Source organism: Nelusetta ayraudi, unplaced genomic scaffold, assembly GCF_046127955.1.
Source record: "Nelusetta ayraudi isolate G7.1 ecotype Tasmania unplaced genomic scaffold, CSIRO-AGI_Nayr_v1 ptg000127l, whole genome shotgun sequence".
NCBI classification, from domain to species: domain Eukaryota; kingdom Metazoa; phylum Chordata; class Actinopteri; order Tetraodontiformes; family Monacanthidae; genus Nelusetta; species Nelusetta ayraudi.
The window spans coordinates 441,412-450,000 of record NW_027466177.1 but is presented as its reverse complement, the minus strand read 5'-3'; the positions used below and the strand labels follow the sequence as shown (position 1 = coordinate 450,000).

Genomic DNA, 8,589 nt, shown 5'->3' with positions numbered 1-8,589 from the left:
GACCAGCCCGCCAGGAGGGACGAGGCGTCTGCTCGCGGTGGTAAAACAAACAAAAAAAAGAAAGTCAGCAGGCGGCCGTCGGCGCACTCGCTGCTTCGCTTCCGTGGCGGAGGGAAACTGTCTCCAAGTGTCTCCAACCCCAACGACGGAGGAGGCGTGTGCGTCTTATTGTCTGACTCATAAAGCCATCTGCTTCTGTTCATGCTTCCAGCTCATTAACGCCGACGGGGCCGCTGCCGCCGCCGCCGCCGCCTCGCTCCCCCTCCCCGCTGATGAAGTGTGATGATGGGGGCTAATGATGTCTGCCTCCCCTCATCATCACCTGACTTTTGTCAACGCCAGCCAGCCAGCCCGCCCCGCCGCGGCGGAGGCCGCCTTTCACTCGCTCGCTCTCTCCCGGAGTAATTGTCGCGATGACTCAGTTGAATCCCCCCCCCCAGAGGTTCCCTCTTCGTTTTTTTTTTTCCTGTACGATGCGGAAAGGGAGCTCAAAACGCCCGCCGTCGTTAACATGCAAATGAGCTCCCTCAATCGCACGCAGGCACTTTTTTTTTTGTGTTTTTTTTTTGTTGTTGCTCAGTTTGTTTGCCTCGTGCTATTAACGGATCTGGTGATTGTGAGCTTCTCCCGGCTTCGCATCTCGTCCTACGGCGAGGTGAGGTGGGGGTGGGTGGGGGTAGAGGAGAAAAAGATTCCCGTTTCCCCTAATCCCTCAGCTCGCCATCCTTTGCCGCTGCTTCATCACCATGAAAGAAAAGAAAGGAGAAAGGAGGGCAAAAAAAACAAAAAAACAACCCACAATGCCGCGATGGCCTCAGAAGACCCGACGCGTGCGAGCAGATAGAAAGCATTTACCTGTCCGTGCCGGAGTTACTTATTCCAGTCCAATTGTTCGTCTGAATTGGTTAGAGGGCTGAAAACAAACTGAAGCAGGGAGAGGCTGCTCCCTCCTGAGTCAACAGGCTGTGTGGTCTCCATGTGGAGGGAAAAGGGGAAGTCGGGGGAGACGATCGACGGTGGTAATTGTAACTTCAGCTGTTTTTGCGAAAACATCTCAAGTTACAATTGACAACGACAACGACGACAAAGCAGTGCCGCACACAATAGTGCTGAGATTTTCCAGCGAATAAAAATTTCAGAAAAGACAAAACAGATTTCATTGGGCCATAATTAAGTACGAATGATATGGGAATAAAATACTGTATTTTCCAACCAAATCTACATGAATCACTTGGCTTTCATGGGTAAACTTAATGGTAACTCTGCAGCGAGGAACCGCTTCAGCGTCCCTCATTTGGGTGCGGAAACGGTCCAGAGCGCACTTCCTCCCCATGTGGCAGCTTTCTGAAATACTTTCCGGCGCTTTAAAGGTCTCTGAAATACCACATATCAACACTTTGCATCGCACTTGACCTTCTCACACCCTCTCTGCCCGCTTTCCAATGCATCGCCGGGCCTTCTTGAAAAAAAAAAAAGAAAAAAAAGTTTTCTACATTATTTTTCATTAGAGTGTCGGGGCGAGTGTGTAGCCGGGCTGAACTGCTTGCCATCCATCAAGCGTGATTGGCTCATTTCCCGACCTCGCCATGTGTGAAGGTCGAGGCCTCGAGGTCAGGACTGTGTTCTGCCCACTGTTCAAAAACCACCAACTGGGCTCCTTCCCTTCCCTTCCCTGCATCCTCGGCCAGTTTTCCGCTGCAGATTTGCGCTAATCGTTAAGGATGCTAACGTACGTTACGGTACGTTGTAGCGGCACGAGCGCTTCTCTTCCTCTGTTGTGTGTGAAGGGTACAGTGTGTAAAATTCAGCCATCTAGTGGTCAGATTTGGGATAGCAGCACTCATTCGCTCACCCTCCGTCTCCCAAGCTTACCGGCGAACTACGGTGGCCTGCACGCACCAACCTGGATACCTCGTAAACCTTCTTCTTTTGTTAGTATATGCGTATACTTGCATATAAATAAGAACCGTTCTACAGGTAGGTCTACTATGAGTATACACTTTTATTAATATATTTCCAGGCAGTATATTAAGCTTTTACCCATAAAAAAAGCAGGCCAAATTCCACACACTGGACCTTTAAGCCATTCCAAGAAGGGCGGCGGCATACGCTCAAAATTTTTTGGCAGGTTTATTTTTATTGCGACAACTGCGCCCGCTGTCCCGGAACTGTCACTGCTTTTCGCAGAGGTGAGGCTGCAGCTTCTCCTCCGCCAGACAGCTCTGGTTATCTCCAACCGGGTGTCTTGCCTCAACTACTTCCGTACTCGTGGATAGGGAAGCTCTGATTAAGCTTTAAAAAAAAAAAATGGAGACGGGACAGGTGCTTTGTGTGGTTGGGAAATTAGCGGCTGTCATTTAGCATTTTTTAAATTAATTTATTGTTGGCCGAAGGCCGCCGCGCGCTGCAGGCGAAAACAGACGGAGAAATTGGATCTAAGGCCGACCGCGGCGCGAGCAAACGATTCTCCGTGGGTGCGACGTGACCCCTGTCGTCATGTGATCGTGTCTTATTAAAAAAAGATACTGCTTGAAGCCGCGTGGTGCCAGTCATATTCCGAGGCTAAGCCCCGCCCCCTCTGTTCCCCCCTGCGTTCTTTGACCGCGCAAGGCTTCGTCTTTGAGGTACAGATCAAATCAAATACTCTCTCTCTGACGCGTGGAAAACCTGATTGCGGCGCTGGGACTTCAGCCGGCATCAATGCGAGAGAGGCCTTGGTCGAAAACCCCAGAAATGTCAAAGCTGAAAAACGCATTAAAAATACATTCCGCCTGCTTCTAGGACGAGGCGGAGTGAAGATCCAATCGGCCTGACGCGCAGGACGTGCGCGTCGCGGGGGAAAATACGGAAACGCGTGGTTTCCGTCAAAACGGGAGAAATCTCTCCCCCCTCTCTCTCTCACCCTTGCTGTGTCTCACCTGTACTCTCTCCTCCCTTTATCTCTCACCCCCCGCCTGTTATCTGCCGATCGCCCTCACCTCCCTCCCCCCCCCTTCCCTCTCTCACCTTTCTCTCCTCCTCCGCCAGGCGCGCAGACAGCTGAGAGACGGAGCACAAAAGCATCCTATTCATCACCCCAACACTGCACCCTCTATAACCCCAACAGGCTATTCCCCTCTGCCCGACACGGTGCAAACAAACATGCACTGGCGCGCGCACGCGTGCACGCGCGGGCACCCATGCGCGCACAATTTGCTCGCTTCAACATTGAGGAATTGGCACGCAACACATGCGCCCCTACAAACAAGTAAACAACCCGCTGCCAGGGAACAGTGTACGGAGTCTCAATTAATTTTAATCCTGTGGCTTTGTACCACATAGTGTTTCTTTTTTCTCTCTCTCTCTCTCTCTCGCTACATGAAAGAATGCCAGGGCTCCGAAAACGCGAGGTGAAAACAATACAATCCAGCAGCATCTAATGACATTCCAATAGTTTGGTTTGTTTTTTCTCTCTCTCTCTCTTTCCGACTTGGATGGAATGTGAAACCGGCTCGAACGCGGAATACAAAAGGAAGCCCTAAAAGCTATTTGCACGTCATTCTGAGTCCAGGGGTTCATGTTTTTTCGGCGGTGGATACACACGGAATCAGCTGTCAAACAGCCGCCGCCCTCATCCGCTTTCATCCATCTGTTCTCTGTTCTCTCCTCTCTCTCTCTCTCTCTCTCTCTCTCTCTCTGGCGTTAACAGAAAAAACGGTCAATTTAAGTTGGCCGCGGGTGAGTCGGCCCGCCGTTCAACTCGCTCCCCCTCATAAACATGTTTTGACACTTCAAAAAGGAGCCGCGGATCGGATGTTGGCCCCCGGTGGTGCGGGAGCAGTTTTGAGAGAATGTGGAATTCTCAATCAGCATCATCACACCTGGGTAAACTGCCATCTTGCGGGGAAAACAATTAGATTTGCACCCGCCAGAAAGGTTAATGTGGCAAAGAAACACCTTTCATGTGCACCCACAATGAATGAAAGCAAACTTGTATTCCAAAGGGCAGTGACTCCTCTCCTGGCTTGGCAACGCCACGTCCAGGTGCTTATGACCACCTTGTTTTTGCCACCTTCCAATCACGTGGAAGGTTCAACAAAGCAGGAAGTTCAACCTTTGGAGCTAAAAAGGCTTTTTGTGTGAGGTTGCGCTATGCATTGAGATACACTAATAGGTACAACATGGCATGTGTGCTGAACAGCAATTAAAAAGAAAAGCACCGAGTTTGTATAATGCAATTTGCAGCGGTTGCTATGGTTACAGCATGGTTACCAGGGTTACACATGTTTGTCGCGCTGTGCAACTTAGCCATGGTGAGAATGACTGGCACAACATGCTATCAACCAATTAATATCCACTATTTTCTATTTTAGAAGAGCATTCAACCAGTTATGATCCGCTTATTTTCCCCAGACGCAAAAAACCAGAGGTCAAATGAAGAAGACAAACGGAGGATCCATTAATTGTGCGGCCATTTAAATACTGTTGTTGTTGTTGTCATCTTAATGGGAAATTTGCAAATAGTTAAGTGTAATATTTTCCCTTTTCACACCCCGTACTAACCAATCTTGTTTGGGAGTCATGTTTCCTGTCTGTTGAGCTGATTGATTTTCGGCACGTCAGTCTGGCGGCTGCCTAATGCGGCTGCCGCTCACCGCCGGACAGGCACTTTGTTTCTTGGAGCAGGTCTGGAAATTAGCGGCTTCATTTAGCTTTTTGGCTTCCGCCGCCGAAGCAGACAGAAAAATTGGATCCGTGGTCGTCTGAGGCGTGGTTACGCGCAGCTATTGTATCACGTCTACAAAGATATTGCTTATATAGCCGCTGGGGTGCCAGTCATATCCTCCGAGGCTAAGCGCCCTCCGTCACCTTTCATTGTGCTCCGTTTTGTCTTTGAGGCAGACGGTAGATCGAATCAGCTTCCCTTCATCCCGCCCCGCTGCTGACGCATGAAAACTTGATTGTGGCGCTGCAACTTTAGTGCCATCAATGTAAGAGAGCCTTGGTCAAACCCCAGAAATGTCAAAGCTGAAAAATGCATTAAAAATACATTACGTCTGGCTCTCGAATGAGGCGGAGTGAAAATCCAATCAGCTGGATGTGCAGATGCAAACAAATAATAAGTCAGTGTGGGCTGAGCGTCATTCATCATCCAAAGACATCAGTTGTAAAAAAAAAAAAAAAGAAAGAAAAAAAAATATGTGGACTGTGCTCCTCCAGAAGCAGTTTAAGGTGAAAAAAAAAATTACTTTTGTGTGCCTGAGTCTTGTTTTGGCAAATATGCTTGGAACATTTTAAAAAGCTGCTTGTTTGTATTTAATCTATTTGTTTATCATTTGACTTACTTTTTTTTGATTCTCACACTGTCTGATAGTGAAAAAACCAGCTCCAACTGGCAATTAAACATTCTGGAGATTTAATATGCCTGACTGGTAATTAAGTGCGGTTTATCAGTTTTTTGTCGAACCCTCTCTCAAATTAGACGTGTTAACTCATCCAAAAGGTCTTAAATATACATATCTGCTCAGGGAAAAATGTATTTCAACTCAAAAATGTTTAATTGGTCTGTTCGACGAAAAAAGCTGGGAAAATGGTGATAATTATAGATATAGGCTGACACTCATTGATTGAACTGCATTCAAGTTGTAGGAGCAATTAACTTGGATTTTTCCACTGATTCCTCACGGAGTCACTTCAGACTTCACCGCTTTTCACTCACTTCAGGACGTGCAACGTGTGTTTGTGTGCGTGTTTACATACCGCAAACATGATCATTTCATTCAAACTGACAGCGGCATTTTATTCCCTGCCCCCGTTTTTTCCTCTCCAGTGGAAAACTCAATAACGTCATAATAACAAGCCACTGGTGATTTATGGCCTTCGTGGGCCGTCGCACGTGGCTGTAATTAGCCATAATTACCAGCAAGTGATTGCGTGATTTGACGCTGCGTCAGGCACAAACTTCTCCATGGAGGTTCCCGTCAATTTCCCATCATTTTTCCCATCGTTTTTCTCACCCCGGCTCTTCTTTAACGTTGTGCCTGTCGCTTATGAGTCACCAGTGCGAAACACAGTGCGCGCAGCACATAATCATACGGTACAAACAGGCGGTGATGCGGCACAATCAATGCCCGAGGTGTCACCTTGAGCCCCGCGGAACTCATGAGGAACCCCTGCGTCTCCGTTTTACGACACGTCATAGATTAAACAATCTCTTTTATGCTCGCTTGTCTGAAATGATGAATTAAGCATTAGGGTTAATCGATCGCAGGAACGGCAGAGCGAGAGAGAGAGAGAGAGAGTAAAACACTATTTGTGATTAGCTGCGCACTCGATTGTGTAGCAATTTCATTTTTGATTGCCTTTTTTTCCAACTAGCGGTGCACGTACACCTAAATCCAGCATTCCAGATGACCTCTTAACTATTAGAAACTTTCAAAGTTAAAGCACCACCACCTGTGAGGCCACACTCAAATGTAAAGGCACTAAATGCTTGGAGTAAAACATTTTCTCATCAAATCAAATCAACCGAACCCGGAGTCTCTGCTATAAAACCACTCCGGAATCAGCGCCGCTTCTCCCAACTGTCTCTCTCCCCAGAAGCGTTATTAATAGTTTTATCCCTCCTTTGTCCCACTCAGCTGTTTCTGACCTACAAGTGGATAATTGTGCTCAGTGACCGATGGCCTTTACGTGTACGGCGCGCATTGTGATGGTGTGAGGGTACGACCCCACCCCTCCTGTCCATGCTGCGCGAGCACCAACCAGAGCAGGAGGCAGGAGAATTGGAGAACAATGCGTCTGTTGTCTGGCGCGGCCCGGCCGTTTAAGATAGGATCTGGACACGTCACCGCAGTCTTTTATTCACAGTGACAGGGTCTGCCGCAACCGTGGATGTCTGGAGATTTTTTTTAAAAATGTTTTTTTTTTTTGAACCCCAGGAAGCATTCTTGCAAACTGACCACAATCTGCTACTTAAACCTGCTCTAATTGAGCCAAATGGAAATAAATGGAAGCTTTAATACACAAATGAATAAGATTTTTACATCAGGCGGCTACAATTCTAGGCATGTTCTCCGTGCCCCTCCCAACCGTGGGACATCACCATTAAACATCACTAGAGCTGCAGCTGATGCACACTTCCCAATGTGGCCGGGCTGCTGGCTGCAGGTTCCTTTCAAAATCTGCCCATTTAATCACAGCACTGCAGGCCCCCGCGTGCCTCGTGTGCCCATTTCTCGTAATGGAGATTGAACAGGTCGTTGCTTTGACTGATTGAACTGTGTCAATGTTTTATAAATAATTCCTAATAGCCCCGCAAATGGGGCCTCGATAGCCACCCCAAAGGCTGCACGTCCTCTATTATTCATGACAGAGACGGCGCGGCGGGGTTTGACAGAGAGACGGAATCTGCACCCCAATTCGTTGATACGGAGGCTAAATTTGAGAATGGATGCTGAGAGCTTCGAAAAAAAAAAAAGAGAGGCCACAAACATGATGTAAACATCATGATTGTGGTGCAGTATTTGGTGTGTGTGTGTGTGTGTGTTTTTTTAAGTAGTCATGGTAGTAGTAATATTCGGTAATTAGTGTTGACTCAAATTCTCATCTCCTCCTTTGTCAGGGTCTTTCTACATGGAGTAAAATATGTAATAATATAAATTCTCGCTATATCATTACCCTGTGTTATTATCTCCAGGGGATCTTTCTAAGCGAGCTCCCTCGTTAGCCTCACCTGGCCGCTGCTCTCACCTCCTTTTGATCACCTAACGAGGTTCACCTGAGCGTCGTTAAGCCGCTCTGCCTCACATGTCTCCCCGGCTCATTATTATCTCCGAGTCTTTGTGAGCCTCTATCTTTTCGCTCTCCCCTCTAGGAATTGGATTTGTTCAGCTTGCGTTATACTTGTGGGCAAAAGTTTTGTTTAATTTTATTTTATATATATATATATATATATATATATATATATATATATATATATATATATATATATATATATATATATATATATATATATATATATATATATATATATATATATGTTGTGCTTCACATGACTTGGCGGGAGCTGAGGGAGTGGAACAAAACAACCAAAAACCGTTTTTATTTTAATTCATTAATTAATTATCAATCTCATTCTTGAACTTCCTCTCCATCACTTTGAGAGTGGATCAGTCAGATTCTCTATTGCCAGCTGGCAACAGCTCAAAAGTGATGGACATTTCCCGGGCAGTCTGCTTGCCGCAGCCGCTCTCGCCTCGCCGGTCCGCTCCACCAGTTGCCACGTTGGGCACCGCCGAGCACTTGCAGTTGAAATAGCTGCTGCGAAGGTAATCAGAACCAGCTCTGATGATGTTGCCACAGCTGCAGCATCCACTCAAAACTGCATTCCGGGAAGGCTTTTGAAAGGAGCGCACCAGAACAGATCAATGGCATGGTCACGTTCTACCAACTGGCTCCGACTCCTGGGGCGCGGCGGCACCCACGCAGCTGCAACAGAGCTGATAAACTCTTCTTTATTACGATTATCACCATTCTGCCCTTAAAAAAAAAAAATCAAACAAAAACAGCAACAACAGTGCACATTTGGTCAGCGGTGCGTTCATCAAC

At 47.1% G+C, this 8,589-nt stretch overlaps 1 protein-coding gene across 2 annotated transcripts in view; it reads left to right on the top strand.

Annotated features, from left to right (window-relative positions):
- dok6 (docking protein 6) overlaps positions 1–8,589 on the top strand; it is a 40,495-nt gene that overhangs the window by 1,420 nt on the left and 30,486 nt on the right. The gene's annotated exons all lie outside the window — the stretch shown is intronic.